The following is a 17,194-nucleotide window of genomic DNA, read 5'->3' on the forward strand; positions in this document are numbered from 1 at the left end:
TTTATAAATGGCTTGATTGATTGATTGATTGACTTCCTAGAGAAACAACAAAACGCACACGAGACCAGAATGCGTTATCTTGAAGATCGAGTGGAGGATGCGGAGGGCCGCTCTAGAAGGAACAATGTCCGCCTGATTGGCTTACTTGAAGGAGCGGAGGGTCAGGACACAGTCACTTTTATCGAAAAATGACTCAAAGACATTTTACCCTCCTCCTCTTTTTCTCAATTTTTTACCACGGAGCGAGCGCACCTTATCCCAGCTAGGAAGCTGGCGCCTTGCATGGGGGCATGCCCACTTATTTTTAAACTGTTACACTTTAGGAATAGAGATATGATCCTGCGTGAAATAAGGAAACTCTCTGAGGTCAAATACGAGAACACGAAGGTCCTGCTTTTTCAAGACTATACAATAAAGGTCCTGCAGGTCAAACAGAATCTTCGACAATTAGACATTTCATACTCACTGCTATACCCAGCAAGACTCCGAGTGGTCTCTGATGGCAAAACGAGATTTTGTGATACGCCACAGGACACCTGGGACTGGCTGGAAACTACGGGCCAGTTCTTGGGTCCTCAGCCAGCAGGGATACCAAGGACTTGAAACGGTGAGGCAAATGGAGAAAGGAATCGTCGTCGATGAATCAAGAAACGGAATCTCGGCCTGTTGGCGGCGCCAGGCCTGGACCAAATTAGACTGGAATGGCTGCCGGCAGTTCAAGTAGCGGTGCGGATAGCTGAAGCCTCAGACGATCGAGCAAAGTAAGGAACACCAATTCATTCCTCAGAAGATGAGGCCTCATCAGTGGCTGGACTGTCAGACGCTTTTTCAATACGAATGCCGGATGTCATGTCACAGACTTCTATTGGTATCGTATAGTGTTGTGGGAACAGCACCTGCATCTGGAACTTTCTAACAGACTGCATCTTCACGACAGTTGGTATTGTAACCCTTGTACACTGTTTATTCTGCTGGAGGTTTTGAATATTTATCACTGCACTAAGGTCCACACACGGTACTCCAGGGCTACTCTAGCTTTACAAGTCACTGCACGCAAAGACATGAGAAATATAGGGGATTTCATGGTGGCATGCCCCGCACGGCTGTACACTCCCCTACATTCTCCCTTACGTAGGGAACCAGTAATATGTTTATAACTTGATATGGCATCATGTCATAATCAACATCATCTATGAGCTGTATCGGAATGCAAGACTTCATGATGTATTGATCTGGATTCTGTATATGCTATCTGCTTACATACAGGTGTACTGCCTCACATTATTTGATTCTTGAATATGCCTTCTGGTTCGATTGGTAATGTGTATGCTTTTAACATTTATAACTTATATTGAAAATATAATAAAGAGATCAAACAAAAAAAACAGTAGGGCAATACCAAAGAGGGAAAGGAGGAGGGGGGAAAAAAGAGGGAGAGCAAGGGCACAGGAAAATAGGCATGCTATATAGATAACCAAAATATATTAAGGAAGCAGTGAACTATAACAACAACATTAGGTAAGAAAATATAACAATTTCTAAACAAACAAGCGTTGGCAAAGCCAAAAGGCAACACCAAACTTACTGACTTTGCAATTGCTTGTTTATTATTAGCATCACTCCACGACAATGACTATTTTAGAAGGTTCGTGAAAAATAGTGCATTTCAAAGAACATTAGGCAGAAATATTGGTTGACACTATGTATAATGTTACAGAGAGTCTGTTCTCCTTGAAATCTTTAGGAAATCTGAGACAAAGCATACAGTGTAAAGCAGAGTCTCTGGTGAAACCTAATGACATGTAAAGACAACTTTACATGGAGTTTCTGGGCACCTGCACAGGGAACGTTGGGAAGGAATAAAAACATGTTTTCAGTTCATACAGTTTTAAAGTGGGGCTAGTGCATTGTCTCCTAACAATATATATATTTTTTAAAGTAGCACAATTAGCGGGAAACATTGATCATAAATTATTAGTTTACAAGTTTAGTTTAACAGTGTGTATCCAAGTGAGAGCAGGTCAAAGAATTCAAATGATTTAGTAAGCAGTCTTTCTCGCCAGCACAGATGTACACTGGCAGAGATGTGAATATGTTCTGTGTGCTGGGAAAGTGGGCTTCTGATGTACATTTACAGTGCAACGTGCAGTTTTAAGGTGAAAAAGCTGCATTTGGTGTGTGTACCAGCAGGGAGCTGTGCCGATAGTGGCAGAGGTGAAAACAACCTTATAAAACGTATATTGGACTTGGGCATATTATTATTATGATACAATTTAAGCACTGGCAAACAACAATATACCATATTGTCCTCTCCACCTCCCACATTTCTTGATGTGGTTAGGTTGGAAGCATCTCCTTCCCCTTAAACCACCTCTTTCTCTTCAGTATATTTTAAGGAGTAAAGAGATATTAATTTAAAACATAGAAAGTATTCAGAAGAGGAAAACTGTTTGAAAGACCTAAACTGGTGATCATAAAACAACTGAAACATGAAAATGCATTTTTTTTGCTATAAATAAACTGCTTTTAGGTCAAACTTCATTCCAAAGTAGCCAGCAAAACCTACTGTTAATTTCAGAAATTAAAACATGTAAAGCTGATATTACCTTGCGAGGCTCTTGAAACTGGCGATGTTGCCTTCCATTCCTGCACTTTGCTTCACTTCTTCTTTCTGTTAAAATAAAAGGAAAGAGAGGGTTGATCAGATAGAACAAACAAACAATTTTATAATTTTCCAAACTAAGAGTGTATGTGCTGCAAATGTCTCTGTGCACGGCATCAAGAAGAAACATGAGTGGCCGAGCGAGCAGCCTAGAGGGATGATTGGTGGACCCATTTTCTTACTTGGTTATCATTCCTACCTGGGCAGCCTGTGGGACGGTTGCTTCTTTCCTTTCCTTCCTTGAGGGCCTATTGCTGTAAATTGATAAACTTCAGCTTTTCATTCTCTCCACCGCTTTCTTTGGCTTATTACAAGTACGATACAACACCCTCAAAAACAGGCTTTCACTGCATGCATTTCAATAAGGACCATGTCTCTGAAATGGCTGCCACAACAAGTTGTCCATGTTGTGGCCAGCCAGTCAAGAAGGGGGGCCTCTTGGGTCAGGACATGCTCACTCAACTTGGCCCCATATATTTTCTCATTCATTTTCAGGTCTTAAGGACCATTTACCTAAGACCTTTAATGGCTGCAATAACATGAACATTCCAGAAATACTCACTTTTTTGACCCTTCATGCCCACCCAGGACCACTCTTTAAATGCTTATGTCTCAAAAACATCCGAACTGATTACACCAAATAAGTGTGTGTGTGTGTGTGCGTGCGCGCGTGCATGCATGCGTGTGTGTGTGTATATATATATATATATATATATGTATATATATACATATATATATATTACCTACTGGCGGTCGCCAGTAGGTAGTTATAGTTAGGATCCTGTTTCCATAGGAAAACCGCAACATTCTATTTTGAATAACTTTGGCGCCGGTCGATGAATCCTCGCGAAATTTTCAAAACTAATGGGGCGCTACGCTCCGCTCCTACCCTGAAAGTCTCGGGGGGATTCGTCAAGCGGGGGCTGAGAAAAAAGGGGGGTCCCAAAACGCGTTTTCCCCATGCATTTTTCCATAGGACCTTTAGACACAGCTACAGCCCGAACGGCTGAACAGAGTTATTTGAAATTTGGCAGTGAGGTAGTCTACAGGTCAAGGAAGTGCCTTTTGTAGGTCTGGTGTAAATCTGTTCAGTAGTTCCTGAGTAAATAGCCTTTAAATCAATATATATATCTGTGGAAGCTTACGGTGCGCTTACCGTGCGCTTACGGTAAGCTTACCGTACGCGTACGGTGCCGTGCGCGAGCGCGATTCTGATTGGCTGTTAGATCTTAGTAAACATTCGAATCGGTCGAAACCAGGAAGTGTCGGCCGCCATTTTCTCTCTCGCACTCTGAGGGGAGTGGAGGAAATTCAAAGTCGGAAAACAATAAAAGAGGCTTGCTAGACAGCTCTCAACCACCCAGTCATGATTATGGTGTCCCCAAAGAACCCACAAGGCCAAAAATAAAATTTTTTGTATTTTCGCAAAATCGCCGATTACGCTTACCGTACGCGTACGGTAAAAAATAATTAAAAAAACAAACAATATCCACGTTTTCCACACCCCGTGTGCAAAAGGTGCCCAAAGGGCACCTTTTGTGCATGACATATTCAACAAACACAGAACAAGCAACAATTAACCTTTAACAACGATGCGCCTAATACGGCCTCCGTGTGCGCACGATGCGCGAAGCGCATCGTGCGTACATGGCCCATCTAGCGTAACGTGGGCACGGCACTAACTGCGTAAAGTGGGCGCGCGGTGCGCGAAGCGCACCGTGTACTCACTGTGCGCGCACGGTGCGCGAAGCGCGCCGGGCGCGCACGGAACGAACTGCGTAAAGTGGGCGCGCACGCCACGAACGGCGTAAAGTAACTTAGCATTTAAAAAACCGTACAAATTCACTGAAAAAACCATAGGTTTCACACACGTTATAGTTAGGAATTAGCATTTAAAAAACCTTGCAAATTCACTGAAAAAACCATAGGTTTCACACAAGTTATAGTTAGCGGACATTTTACTGATAAAAAACCATTGAAATTCCCCCGTTATAGTTAGTGCAGGCAACTATAACTCACGCGACCGCAATCCTCTGCTGATGCTAATACTGTATTTAGACACTTATTTACCCATGTCTTCTTCCATAAATTTTTAGCTATACATATATTACAAATATTTTTTTTTCATAAAGACACATATGTCATCAGCAGAGGATTGCGGTCGCGTGAGTTATAGTTGCCTGCACTAACTATAACGGGGGAATTTCAATGGTTTTTTATCAGTAAAATGTCCGCTAATTATAACTTGTGTGAAACCTATGGTTTTTTCAGTGAATTTGCAAGGTTTTTTAAATGCTAATTCCTAACTATAACGTGTGTGAAACCTATGGTTTTTTCAGTGAATATATATATATGTATGGTAAATCGCCTCCTGCTCACTTCCTTGAACAAGACGATGCGAACCCAGGATTTGGTGCAATAATTTTATTTTGTGGCCTGCATCGCCGCCATAACGCGTTTCAGCCCTCTAGGGGCCTTGATCACATGACATGTTAAAGGAGCGGTCGCAACCTTTTTAAAGAGGCAGTGCTGAATAACGTGACTCTGAATAATCATAGACATGGAAAAAATTGCTGTACTTGTTAACACTCTCATAAGTTCCTCTAGACATTGCAAAAGAAATATGTAAAAAAACTGGTACTGTGCAAAATGAGCAATGACGATATAAATATCATTAAATATGTAATTCAGTAAATAAATATTTAAAAAATACATATAACGCTCATGAAAAAAGCCAGATTGAAAAGGCATAAGAACCCATTACATTGGATAAAATGCATTTAAAAAAACGTAAAACCAATGTAAACTTATTTTATATATATGTAACAGCAAGAATCCAAACATGACTGGGTTCAATTGATCACAGTTCATTACCAATTTTTCTCAAAGGCTGAGAGTGGAAGAGTATAGCCCAAGTGGTCTTTAAACTAACATTCCATGCCATAAGATAAAGTGCCTGTGCAATATAAAGTGTCACCAGTAAATTCCTAAATTCAAATGTGCAAAAAGTGCAAAAACATACAATACATAAAATTGTAAAATCATTGATGAGGCAGCAGCAAGCTTTAAATATTTGTATAAGAGCTTAAAAACCTGAATGTTAGAGGTACATGTAAAAATCCTCACTGAAATTCAGTCCATGAGGTGTTTTACAGTCCATCTCCAATATATATTTGGTCTCCAGTTTCCTTAAAAGTCCTTCACGGTCACCACCTCTTCTCAGAGGGGGGATTGAGTCCACGACAAAGTAGCTAAGCTCTTGTGACTTTTTAGCATGGAATTCTTCAAAATGCCGAGCAACGGGATAAGACATATCTCCGTTGTTGATTGCCCTTATGTGCTGGAGTATCCTCTTGTGCTCCTGCAGCTTAGTGCTGCCCACATAGCGCAGGCCACAAGGACACTCCAGCACATAAACTGCATATTCTGTTTTGCAGGTCAGTTTTTTGTTAATATGGATTGGTTTATTGCTAAAGAGTGTAACATATTCAGTTTTACTGACTCCATGTTTACACGCTGTGCATATCGCACATTTGATGAACCCTTTACTAGCATTCAGCCATGATGTGTTGGTTCTCACCTTCGGACTGCATTTAACTAAATAATTGCTCATCGAGCGGACTTTTCTGAATGTAAGGTGATCGAGTTAGATTGGCACCTAGGACTGAATAATTTCTGACCAATGCCCAATTCCTGTTAACAATCCTACGTATTATTTGATGTTGATTACTATAAGTGAGAATCTAGATGGTTGTGTTATCTCAGAAATCTGCTTTTGATCGGTGTTAGATTTACAAGCCAACGCCTGTGGTCTACCCTGTTCATTTGCTTTTATCATATCTTTATTGATTACTCCCAGGGAGCAGCCTCTTCTGAGAAACCTATCACTGCATTCTTTTTGTGCTTTTTGGCAATCCAAATCTGTACTGCAAATTCTTCTTATCAGCAGCATTTCCCCAAAGGGAATGCTGCCGATCAAATGTGCAGGATGGTGACTTGCCGCAAGCAATAAAGCATCACCAGACTTTGGTTTTCTATGCAATCTTGTGTGTAACTGATTGTCCTGGGCTATGATTTCAACATCAAGGAAGCAAATGGACTCATTGCTAATCTGGCCAGAAAATTTGAAATTTAAGTTGTTATTATTGATTTGCTTGATAAATTGTAGAGCTCCATCCTCCGAGCCCTTTCAAATTATCAGCAGATCCTCAATGTATAGATACCACCTTATTACATAAATCCGCTGTGGATTTATCGGACCGGCTGTAGATGCGTCGTTACTCTACAGGCCAACCATAGCCCGGGTGCAAGATTGAGATTGGGATCACGCATAATTACAGAGCAATATTTTGCAGTTGGAGACGATTCTAACAGATGGGTTAGAATAACTCAGACATAGATCAGAAAATTATTGGAGGTCATGCAGTATCGTTGTTAAAAACAAGATTAAGATGAAGATAGAATTACGTTTGATCGTTGGAGATTTCGTATAATATTTGGAGAGGAGGGCATTTTTTCTACCCAGAGAGGATCGCATAACAAATTTCAATATTTCTCCCTGACATCGATTGTTTGTGTTTTAGGAGCCCTGATGATGTCCCAAGGGGGATGAAACGCATTGGCTGAACAAATCAATTACTATTATGTTTGATGTTGGAGTACGATACATTTGAACTTTCAGAAAAATTCTTGCAAATAAAGAACTGAACAGGAAGCTGGCATCGGGATTTCATTATTCGGACTACAATATTTGATTGTTGATTGATGGAATGAACGCGCTCCTTCTGTATTATTTATATTCTTTGGTACGAGAGTGGTTTTGACGGTGGGCCACCGTAAGTCGAGCATCACAATTCACAAATAGTTAAAGTATTGAACTTTCGTTGAACACTCATCAGTGCATACCAAGTTGTGACCCTCATTGTTAGTCGTTATTCTATAATAGTGATAGGTGCACCCGAGTCAGACATCATGTTGAGAGTTATTTTGGAACCGAGAATTATCTGACATCAAGGTTCCTTAATTATGTTGGTAGACAAGGAGTCAATCTCCAGATTTAGGACCATATTTGATAGATCCACAGGACAGTCCTCTTCATTTGAGTCAACACTGTGTACATTAACTTGGTGTTTACCAGCTCTGCAAACACTGTGAAGGTGACCTAATTTCTTGCACTTATTGGACCGTTTACCTAATGCTGTACATTACATATAATTGTTTAAATGTGTTTTAGATCCGCGCCTGAAACAAAAAATGTTAGTATTATGTTGAACATTCTTAATGATTTTGCCCTTAATTTGTACAGCATCAACATGTTCGGAATACTCCACAGCATTAACAATTGGAGAAGATGTCTGAGTGGATTCCCGAGCCATCATGCGACTGGAGATTATTTAATGTTCAATGCTTTTGGCCAAATTAAAAACCTCTGACGATGGAGGGTCTCTTCAATTGAGTAGCCTTTCTTGTATCTTTTTTGAAAAGCAAAACAGTTTCATAAGTTGTTTGTTTCTTCTTCAAAAAATGTAATCTCTCCAATAGAATGCTAGGTTGCTACAAGAATTTGATTCTAAGTCTTGAAATAGCTTCTGATTACTCATTAGAATCTCTTTATTGTCCAGATGTGGCAGCAGCTGGAGGCAAATTATCCAAAACCTGCTGCCCTTCATTTCCCAAAAAACTAAACAAAATAGCAGCCTTTCTTTTTAGGTTCAAAGCCATCTGCTCCAACTGCGATGAAATAGTTCTCAAAAGATCTTTTTTTTTTTTTATTGACATTTTTGCAAATACAAACCATTTCAACAACAAAAAAAAAAGCCAGTTTGCTGTCACAGAAAATCAAATATATGGGTTGGTTACATTCCATGCATTAATCCCAGAAACAGTTGTTTTTGGTCATTTGGCGTGAACATCTTCGGACCGGCACAACCCAGATTACATACATCCGTAATTACACATCAGCAGTCAGCCTGCAGAATAGCACATCCACAAGTCCCATAGTCAAATCTCCCTTCGTCACCACTCACGGACCATCACTCTGTCCCACATCTGTAGCTTCATGCCGTCCCTGAGCCCATGACAGAAATGGTTCCCAGATATCGCGGGGGGGGGGGGGCAAGCTCCCAAAACACAGTTAGTTGTGCATGCCCATAGATGACATCCGCTATCCAACCCTTGTGGGTGGGGACCCGCCTCCCTCCCCAGTGTAGCGCTATTTGCCGTTTAGCATATAATAAAAGCAAAGTATGCAGTTTCCGCAACTTGGGTGGGGTATTTTTGACATATCCTAATAATCCAAGAGCCGGGGAGGGGGTCTTCTCCCCTCCAACAATTTGACTCACCGTACCGAAAACCGTGGCCCAGTACCTCGCTATCTCCGGACAGTCCCACGCTATATGCAAGAATGAAGCAGGAGAGAACCCGCATCTCCAACAGCTGTCCTCTTCTTTGAGCCCCATACGATGCAGACCTACAGGTGTTCGGTATACTCTATGCAAAAATTTAAAGTGAATCTGCCTAAGTTTATAATTGGGAGAGAGTTCTCTTAGTTGTCCACAACAAAACTCCCACTGCTCTTCAGTGATCGGGACGGAAAGTTCTTCATTCCAATATTGGAATGATTTAGGCTGGACCAAGGGAGCAGATGTCTGCATATGTGTGTACAACCTCGTAACTAGCTTGTGAAGGGAAGGGGATTTTAACAAATTTTCCAATGCCAGCAAGGTCGGAGGGGCAGTGGGGAAGCTCCCACAGAGGGCCCGGCAGGCTGTGCATAGTTTATGATATAAAAACAGCTCAGTGAAGGGTACCGCCCCATCCCCATCCGTGGTCGGAGGTGGTCTGAACTTGTTTTTCGGAAACAAATCTGAAAATGTGTGAAGATGCATATTTTGTATTAATGCCTTGCTAATTCCGTCCTCCACACATGGCAGCATTGGATTACGGGCTACCGGGATCGAGGGAGCATACAGCAGAGGGATTCCAACCCGCTTGCGCAGCTCCTCCCATGCCCAACACAGCGTTCCGGCGGAGTCAATGTCTCCACGTGGGCGCTTCGATGCTTTATAAAGGGCTACTTTGGGAGGGAGCGGTGCTACCGCGTCCAGCTCCACTGTCACGTGGGGCTGGAAGGGCGTTGGGTGCACCCAAAACTGCAGAAATTGGGCCTGAGCACAGAGTGCATACAGATGCATGTCCGGCACTCCCAATCCTCCCTGCCTGAGCGAGAGTGTCAACGTTCTCAAAAGATCTTAACTAAGCATTCCACTTAATCAAGGCTTGCCAGGAAGTTGAAGAAATTGTGATATCTTAACTAAATGGTTAGAAGCCATTGAAAACAATTGTTTAAGATGCCACCATCGGGACATGGTCAAGATGGCGGCGGAGTAGCACCGTTTTCTTGGGGCTCTGCTCGCCGAGGCCGAATTAAGGTGTCCATCAGTGACATTTGGACCCTAGAAAGGGCTACGCAGTGTCCACAGGGTGCTCTGGGCAACGAGTGTTCCGGCGGACACCCGAGCAACTCCCGAACACTGTGGGCATCGGCCTCAGTGGCCCCATGGTGCCGAGCGGCGGCGGCAACAGGGGCAGCGAGAGGGCTGTCCCGAAGTGCCCACTAGCAGCGGACGAACTCCGAAATAGCAGCGCAAGTGGCGACGGGTGCTGAAGACGTCGTGGTGGCCGAAAGTGGTGCGGAACGGAGTGGAGTGAGGCAGACGGTATCACGGCCTCGCCCAGAGTTGGGAGAAGGCCTCCTCAGGGCCTGGACTCATGCGGAAGTGGTGCCTGCAGGGCCTGGATCCGGAGGAAAGACACGGGGTGTGGCCCTCCCCTGTAGTCCGGGCCATGAGGGTGTGAGCGGCGGCACCCCTCCAGACACAGGGAGCAGGTTGGAGAGGTGAAAACGGCATCCGGAGATTGCTGCTGGAGGTGCTACGATGCGTGAGGCGAGGTCCGGTGGCCGCACCTGGAGCAGAGGGTGACAGCCATGTGTTGCGGCCTGCGAGGGGGTACCGCGGGCCCCTAGCGGCCTGAGGGTGTGGAGTGATGCCAGAAGTCCAGAGGAGAAGGGGTGAGAGCCTGTGGCAGTGGCTTTGTGGAACCATGGCCTAGGGGCGGCCCCGGTCCCGGCTAGAGACACTGTGAGCTGGTGGACTGGATAGACTACAGGCTGCGGCTAGTGGGGGGGGTCCCTGCCCAATATGGACATCTGCTTCTGGACACGGAGCAGGCCTGCCCACGGCCATCCCCGCTGGTGAACTGGGCCTTGGGGGCCACCAGCTCGCTCGCCGGTCTTGAGCGACCCAGTCGGGTTTGGAACCTTTCTGATAGACAGGCTGATCAGGTGGAGAACTGAGATCTAAGATTGGGGAACCAGCACCTGTATCTGCGGTTGTGGCCGGCCTGCTGACTGATCTGGTGGAGCACCGTCCCGAGACGAGGGAAGTTAGTGGATTTGGAGGCTTGGCAGGGTGACCACCTACCTGCCTCCCACATGGTCTGGGTGCCCCTGTGGGAGTGAGCAAAACCAAAGGGTAAACCGGTCCCAGGATGCTTATTTCCGGTCCAGGGAAGACATGGCTTGGCAGTTCAGGTTGGACTGTTCCCATGAGGCACAGGGTCAGACTGATTTGCATATGGCTATGTCTGAACTGGGGTGGCGGAGTGAGCTAAAGAATGATGATGGATTAAATCCAGATCAGTTGACTGGGGTTGAGTGCTTGCAATGTTCAAGACTCCGTCCATCATCCCATTTGGTTTTGCTTTGTTCGCCCTAAGTTGGCAGGGTATGCCAAGACGTGGGTCCCTAGCTCACTTTGTCACTGGATTCAAGCTAACCTGGCTGATGACGGCTGATTAGCCAGAAACGGGTCCCAGGAGGCTTGTTTCCAGTCCAGGGAGGACATGGCTTGGCAGTTCGGGCTGGACTGTTCCCATGAGGCACAGGGTCAGCCTGATTTGCATATGGCCATGTCTGACCTGGGGTGGCGGAGTGAGCTAAAGAATGAAGATGGATTAAACCCAGATCAGTTGACTGGGGGTGAGTGCTTGCAATGTTCAACACTCCGTCCATCATCCCCTTTGGTTTTGCTTTGTTCGCCCTAGGTTGGCAGGGTATACCCAGACGTGGGTCCCTTGCTCACTTTGCCACTGGATTCAAGCTAGCCTGGCTGATGACGGCTGATTAGCCAGAAACCGGTCCCAGGATGCTTGTTTCCGGTCCAGGGAAGACATGGCTTGGCAGTTCGGGTTGGACTGTTCCCATGAGGCACAGGGTCAGACTGATTTGCATATGGCCATGACTGAACTGGGGTGGCGGAGTGAGCTAAAGAATGATGATGGATTAAACCCGGATCAGTTGACTAGGGGTGAGTGCTTGCAATGTTCAACACTCCTTCTATCATCCCCTTTGGTTTTGTCCTGTGGGAGTGAGGGCGGATGAGAGTCGGTGGGCCCCGGGGGCCTAGGAGCGGCCCCCCTATGCACAATTTTAATTAGCAGCCTGCTGGAAGACCCTCTATCTCTTTACCTGAAGCATCGCATCGGGTGGGCATTGCAGCACTGGGTCCTGCGAGCTGCTGCCACGGCCACACAACGCTCCAAGAAAGACACCACGAGTAAGATCTGCTCCAGAAAACGGGCGGAAAGAAGGCTGTCGAGGTGGGGACGGATCCAGAGGCCGGGCATGCCGCTGAACCTGATCACGAAAGAGTTTATGGAACAGCTCTTCAGCTCGCTCTGAGAGGGCTTTGCAAGCCAGCGCCAAGAGATGTCCTCCGAGGTCAAGCAGCTCCGGACGGAGCTCAGTGAGGTGGGGGACAGAGTGGATACTCTGGAACGCAATGGCGACCGCCGAGAGGAGGAACTCACTAACCAGGCCCGGGAACTTATCGACCTTTGTGAGTGGAATGAGGAGCTATACCTCAAGCTAGAAGATCTGGAAAACCGTTTGAGGCGCTCTAACATCCGTATCAAGGGCGGACGGCAGACGGCGGCAAGCTGGGGGATTGGGTCCTTCGTCTCTTTTGGCACATGTCCCCTGAGCTGCGGGACAAGGAGGTCACAATGGATCACACTCACTGACCCCAGCGGCCTGCTTCTGGCCCTGGCCAACCACAAGATATCCTGACCTGCCTGCATTCCTATCGACAGAAGGAGATTATCATGGTCACTACGTGTGATTGAACGACGGTGGAATTTGAGGGCCTCCAGGTGGGAGTCTTCCAGGATCTCTCGCCCCTCACCCTTCAGTGGCGTAGGGAATTACGGCCTGTCACATCCTTCCTCCGTGAGCAGGGTCTTCGGTACTGGTGGGGGCACCAGTTCCGCCTAGCCTTTGTCTGGCAGACTGAAACGCATGGAGTGCGGAATCTACAGGAAACAAAGGCCTTGCTGGGTATCGCCCTGACAGTGGCGGAGGACTCAGATGTGCTGGAGGGAGGTCCAGCACCAGGGAAGCCATCAAGAACGGGTAGAAGACGTGGCCCTAGGAGGAGTGCCCAGACGAAACCGCCAGAGGAGCGCCAACAAGAAAGGGAGGCATTGCTGCGACAGCTACAAAGTCGGGAGAGCTCTGCGGACGGCAACCCTTGAAGGATCCTGGGGGTCGGTGTCCTGCGACCTGCAGTCTGAACGAATGGTCCAACCCCAGTAGGTTGAGATATCGGTCTTGGTGGGGGGAGCCCTATCCTCTGAGCGGTGATGACAGATCGTCGGACACATGGAACCTTGCACGTCAGTGCGATCTTTTCTTGTTGAAGAAGACATTGATGTCTTCCTTTGTTCTTCTCTTACTTTTTCAGCTCTCTTTCTTCCTCTCTCTTCTTTTGCTTTCTCTCCCAGCCCATGAGAGACCTGCTATCAACTCACGGACAGGTAGGGTGAAACATCAAGTCTGGTGGCCGGGGGCAGCGGGGACACACACACACACATTGGATCTGCGTTGTCTGGCTAGAGGGCTACAACGGGGAGCTGCGGAGGGAGGGGGGGCTAGTGTGGGGGCCCATTGGTGAGGTACAGGAGGGGGGCACATGTATCTCGCTGCTGCTGGTTGCCTTTGCGACGGGCTGGGCCTGTGCACATCTGAGTCTCCTTACATTCCCACAGGACACAACTTAAAGTTGTAATTATGAGCTTCAATGTGCGGGGTCTTAACTCGCCAGCAAAGTGGTGCACGCTTCTTACCTTGTTGAGAGATGCTAAGTGCGATATCTGCCTCCTACAGGAGACCCACCCCATGCGGGCGGACTGGAAGCGGCTTAGGTCCAAATGGTTCGATAGACAATATTTTTCATCGGAGCCGGGTAAGAAGGCTGGAGTGGCGATTCTTTTGGCTACGCACTTTCAGGGGACGGTGGTGGGAACCCACATGGAGGTCGCTGGGCACCTTCTGGCCTTGAGGGTACTGCTGGGGGAACAGGTGCACACGATAGCCTCGGTTTATAGCCCTAACGAGCAACAAGAGGCCTTCTTACGGGACACAATAAGGTCAATTTTGGAGTCTCCCTATGAGGATCTGATAATCGGTGGTGATTTTAACTTGGTCCCTGCTGCGGAGCTGGATAGGTCGACGCTTAGGGTGGGACACACGGGCTCGATCTCTGACGGTATGCTTCAGAGACTTGGGGAGGCAGGTCTCACGGACGCCTGGCGACACCGCTTTCTGACAGCAAGGGAATACACCTTTTTCTCTGCGGCCCATCAAACGGACGCCCGCATTGATCTATTTTGGACGTCACCTAGGGTCACGGCGTCCATTGAGGATTTGTCTATTGGGGTAGCGGCCCTCTCGGACCACTCCCCGGTCGCATTGACTTTACTTCTTACGGGCGGCGCACCGCGACAGACCGCTTGGCGTTTAAACCATAACTTGCTCACATATGATGCTAATATCACTGAACTGCGGGGCGCTATGAAATCCTATTTGGAAGTGAATGACGCTGGCTCGGTGTGGGTCGACATGCTTTGGGACACCCTAAAGGCTGTCCGCCGCGGATGCTGTATTGCCAAGGCGTCGGACCTGAATAGGGACCGTAAGGCAAAGAGGGTGGGGAATTGGAGCATCAAATTAGAGAACTGGAGGGGTTGCATCGCCGCAGGGGGGCGGTCCAAAAATGGCTACTACTCACGCTAGGAGTCCTAACTTTACTACTCCTAAACTGAGAAAAATCCTAACTTTAAGACTTTCAGTATTCGCAGAAGGCATTTAGGAGTCCTAAAGTTAGGAGTCCTAACTTTACTACTCCTAAACTGAGAAAAATCCTAACTTTAAGACTTTCGGTATTCACAGAAGGCATTTAGGAGTCCTAAAGTTAGGACTCCTAACTTCTGTGAATACCGAAATGAGTAAATGCCTTCTGTGAATACCAAAATGGTAGTAAGTTTAGGATTTTGTCTTAAGTTAGTTCTGTGAATCGGGCCCAGTTTTTTTTGTGAAGCGCAAGGTAATAAATAAGAGCCCACATGCAACCTGCCTCATGCATCAGATACCCAACAAAGACTGAGAAACTGATGCGGGATAGCACCGCAGGCCATAAACCAGTATCTTAAAAGGAAACATAGCAACCAGAATGCATTTATTTTTGACAAGTGAGCTCGCTCCGCAAATTAGGAGCTTGCTCGCTCATAACAAGTTCTTAAAGGTATCGCACACTCCATACCTTACTGCAATATCTTATGGTACAACAGGGAGAATTGGCAGTATGCCATCCAGTCCACTAGCTTACTAATATTTGAATAAAGAAACAGATATTTCAGACCTACCTTGGGTGGTCAACTAAACCCAGCACTTCTTGCTGTGTGGTGTTCTCTTTTCCACTGCAGATATGCACAGGGGCTTCCGCTACTCAGGAAACATGACGCTGGAGAAGGTACTGCTCTTCCATCAACATCCCCACAAATCCTACAAGGCCAGGACTATTCCATTTCCCAAGCGACAGAGCTTTTACAAGCCTGGGCTCAACAGGGATTTATGAGTCTTAGCAACAGTGGTTGAAACCTGGGAACTTTGTGTATGGAATTGAGATGGAGTGGTATGGCGAGGGACTACGCGGGAAGTAGAAACAGGCCTAGAGGAGGCTTGCGGTTTCACAAGATACTGAGAAGCAGGATGGGGGCTGGTCAACTTCACCAAGGGTCGATGATGAGGTTCTTTAGTTTGATGGGTTGAGGTAGAAGAGACAGGGGGAAAGAGTGATGTCTGGGGGAGGAACGTAGAAGAGCTGCTATGCAGTGTAGTAGTGGACGAAAGAGAGACTGGTTTGGTGTACAAATTCTGGACGTGGGTGGTGGACCTTGAAAGGGAAGTACGGGGCAGGGTGGGGGATTGGTATGGATAATTTAGGGCTGGTGACAGAGCACTCTGAAAAGAACCGGTGTTGAGAGGATTTGAGAGAGACGGGCGGTGATGGGGCTGGGGTGCTGCTGCTGAGACTGTAGGCAATGAGAGAGGCAGGGAAGTATAGCCATAGGGGGGACCCTGGAATGGAGCAGACAAGGCCGGCGACTGATAGCCAGAGGAATCACTGTATGCGGCGGAGGGACCCTGCGGAAAGGCTGATGCAGCCTGGTATTGGTTTGGGGGGGACGAAGCGTAGACGGGAGAGTGGGACAGGGATGTGGAAGAGGCTTGACGAACTGAGGGAGACAGGTAGGGGGATAGGCTTGGTTCCGCGGTGGCAAAAGGCACTGGGTACTGCTCAAATGGAGGCGATGGGTAGAAAGGAGAAGGATTTGGTGGTGGGGCAGCGGCGCCTCGGGAATGATAGACAGGGGGGGAGGGGAGAGGAGGGAGGGAGGGAGGCTGGGGTGGCCCAGGAGAATCTGAGGGTTGGTGGGCTATGGGAGATGGATATAGGGCAGAGGGAGGCTGGGGTGGGCCAGCGGAGGGGGGTGACTGGGCGACTAGAGGAGAATCATGGGGGCGAGAGGGGGGCTGGGCAAGGGCAGACTGGCCAGGTGGGGGGTAGCCTGAGCCTGGAAAGGAGGGGGGAGGGGACGGGGGTAGGTAAAATGAAGGGGAAGTGTAGGGGAGAGGTGGTGCAAGAGCAGGGGAAACTAGGAGGTAACTGAGTGAGGCTGGGTAAGAAGAACGGGTGTGAGGCGACCGACTGCGTGGCGTAGTAACCGGGAGAGAAACCGGAGAGGTAAGGTTTTTAGCAAAAGACTTGCTTTGGGGTCGAAGTTGACGATTTTGGGAATGTGAGAGCACAACAGCAAATGCACAGAAAGTACTAAACTGTCCGAAAATCAGCCTGCCGACATGAAAAAGCCACAGAAAAGAAAGTAGTTCAGAAATGCTCATGGCATTTTGGGTTCTGAGAATAACAATGGATTTACCTTCGATCCAGGAAAGTTACAGGAAGTTCCAAATTAAGAAATAAAAGGGGCAACTCAATGGCAACCGAAAGCTAGGAACTGCCTCGAAACATAAATCACTAGTAATCTTGTAGACAACAACTCAAGCAAAACGGAGGTGGGGTTTCAAAAAGTGCTGGGCCCTGCCGCAAAAACGAGGTTATGGCATATTGGACC

The 17,194-nt window shown here is 47.0% G+C and overlaps 1 long non-coding RNA gene across 1 annotated transcript in view; it reads right to left on the reverse strand.

Annotated features, from left to right (window-relative positions):
* The window catches only part of LOC146857772 (uncharacterized), a 73,154-nt gene extending 56,791 nt beyond the window's left edge, over nt 1-16,363 (reverse strand). Inside the window, exons 1-2 of the long non-coding RNA XR_014979611.1 lie at nt 15,425-16,363; nt 2,607-2,671 (exon numbers count right to left, since the gene is read on the reverse strand). This is a non-coding gene — a long non-coding RNA (uncharacterized LOC146857772). The remainder of the gene's footprint in view (nt 1-2,606; nt 2,672-15,424) is intronic.
* Nucleotides 16,364-17,194: the final 831 nt, after the last annotated feature.

Source organism: Triturus cristatus, chromosome 3_2 (assembly GCF_964204655.1).
Source record: "Triturus cristatus chromosome 3_2, aTriCri1.1, whole genome shotgun sequence".
Lineage (NCBI taxonomy): Eukaryota > Metazoa > Chordata > Amphibia > Caudata > Salamandridae > Triturus > Triturus cristatus.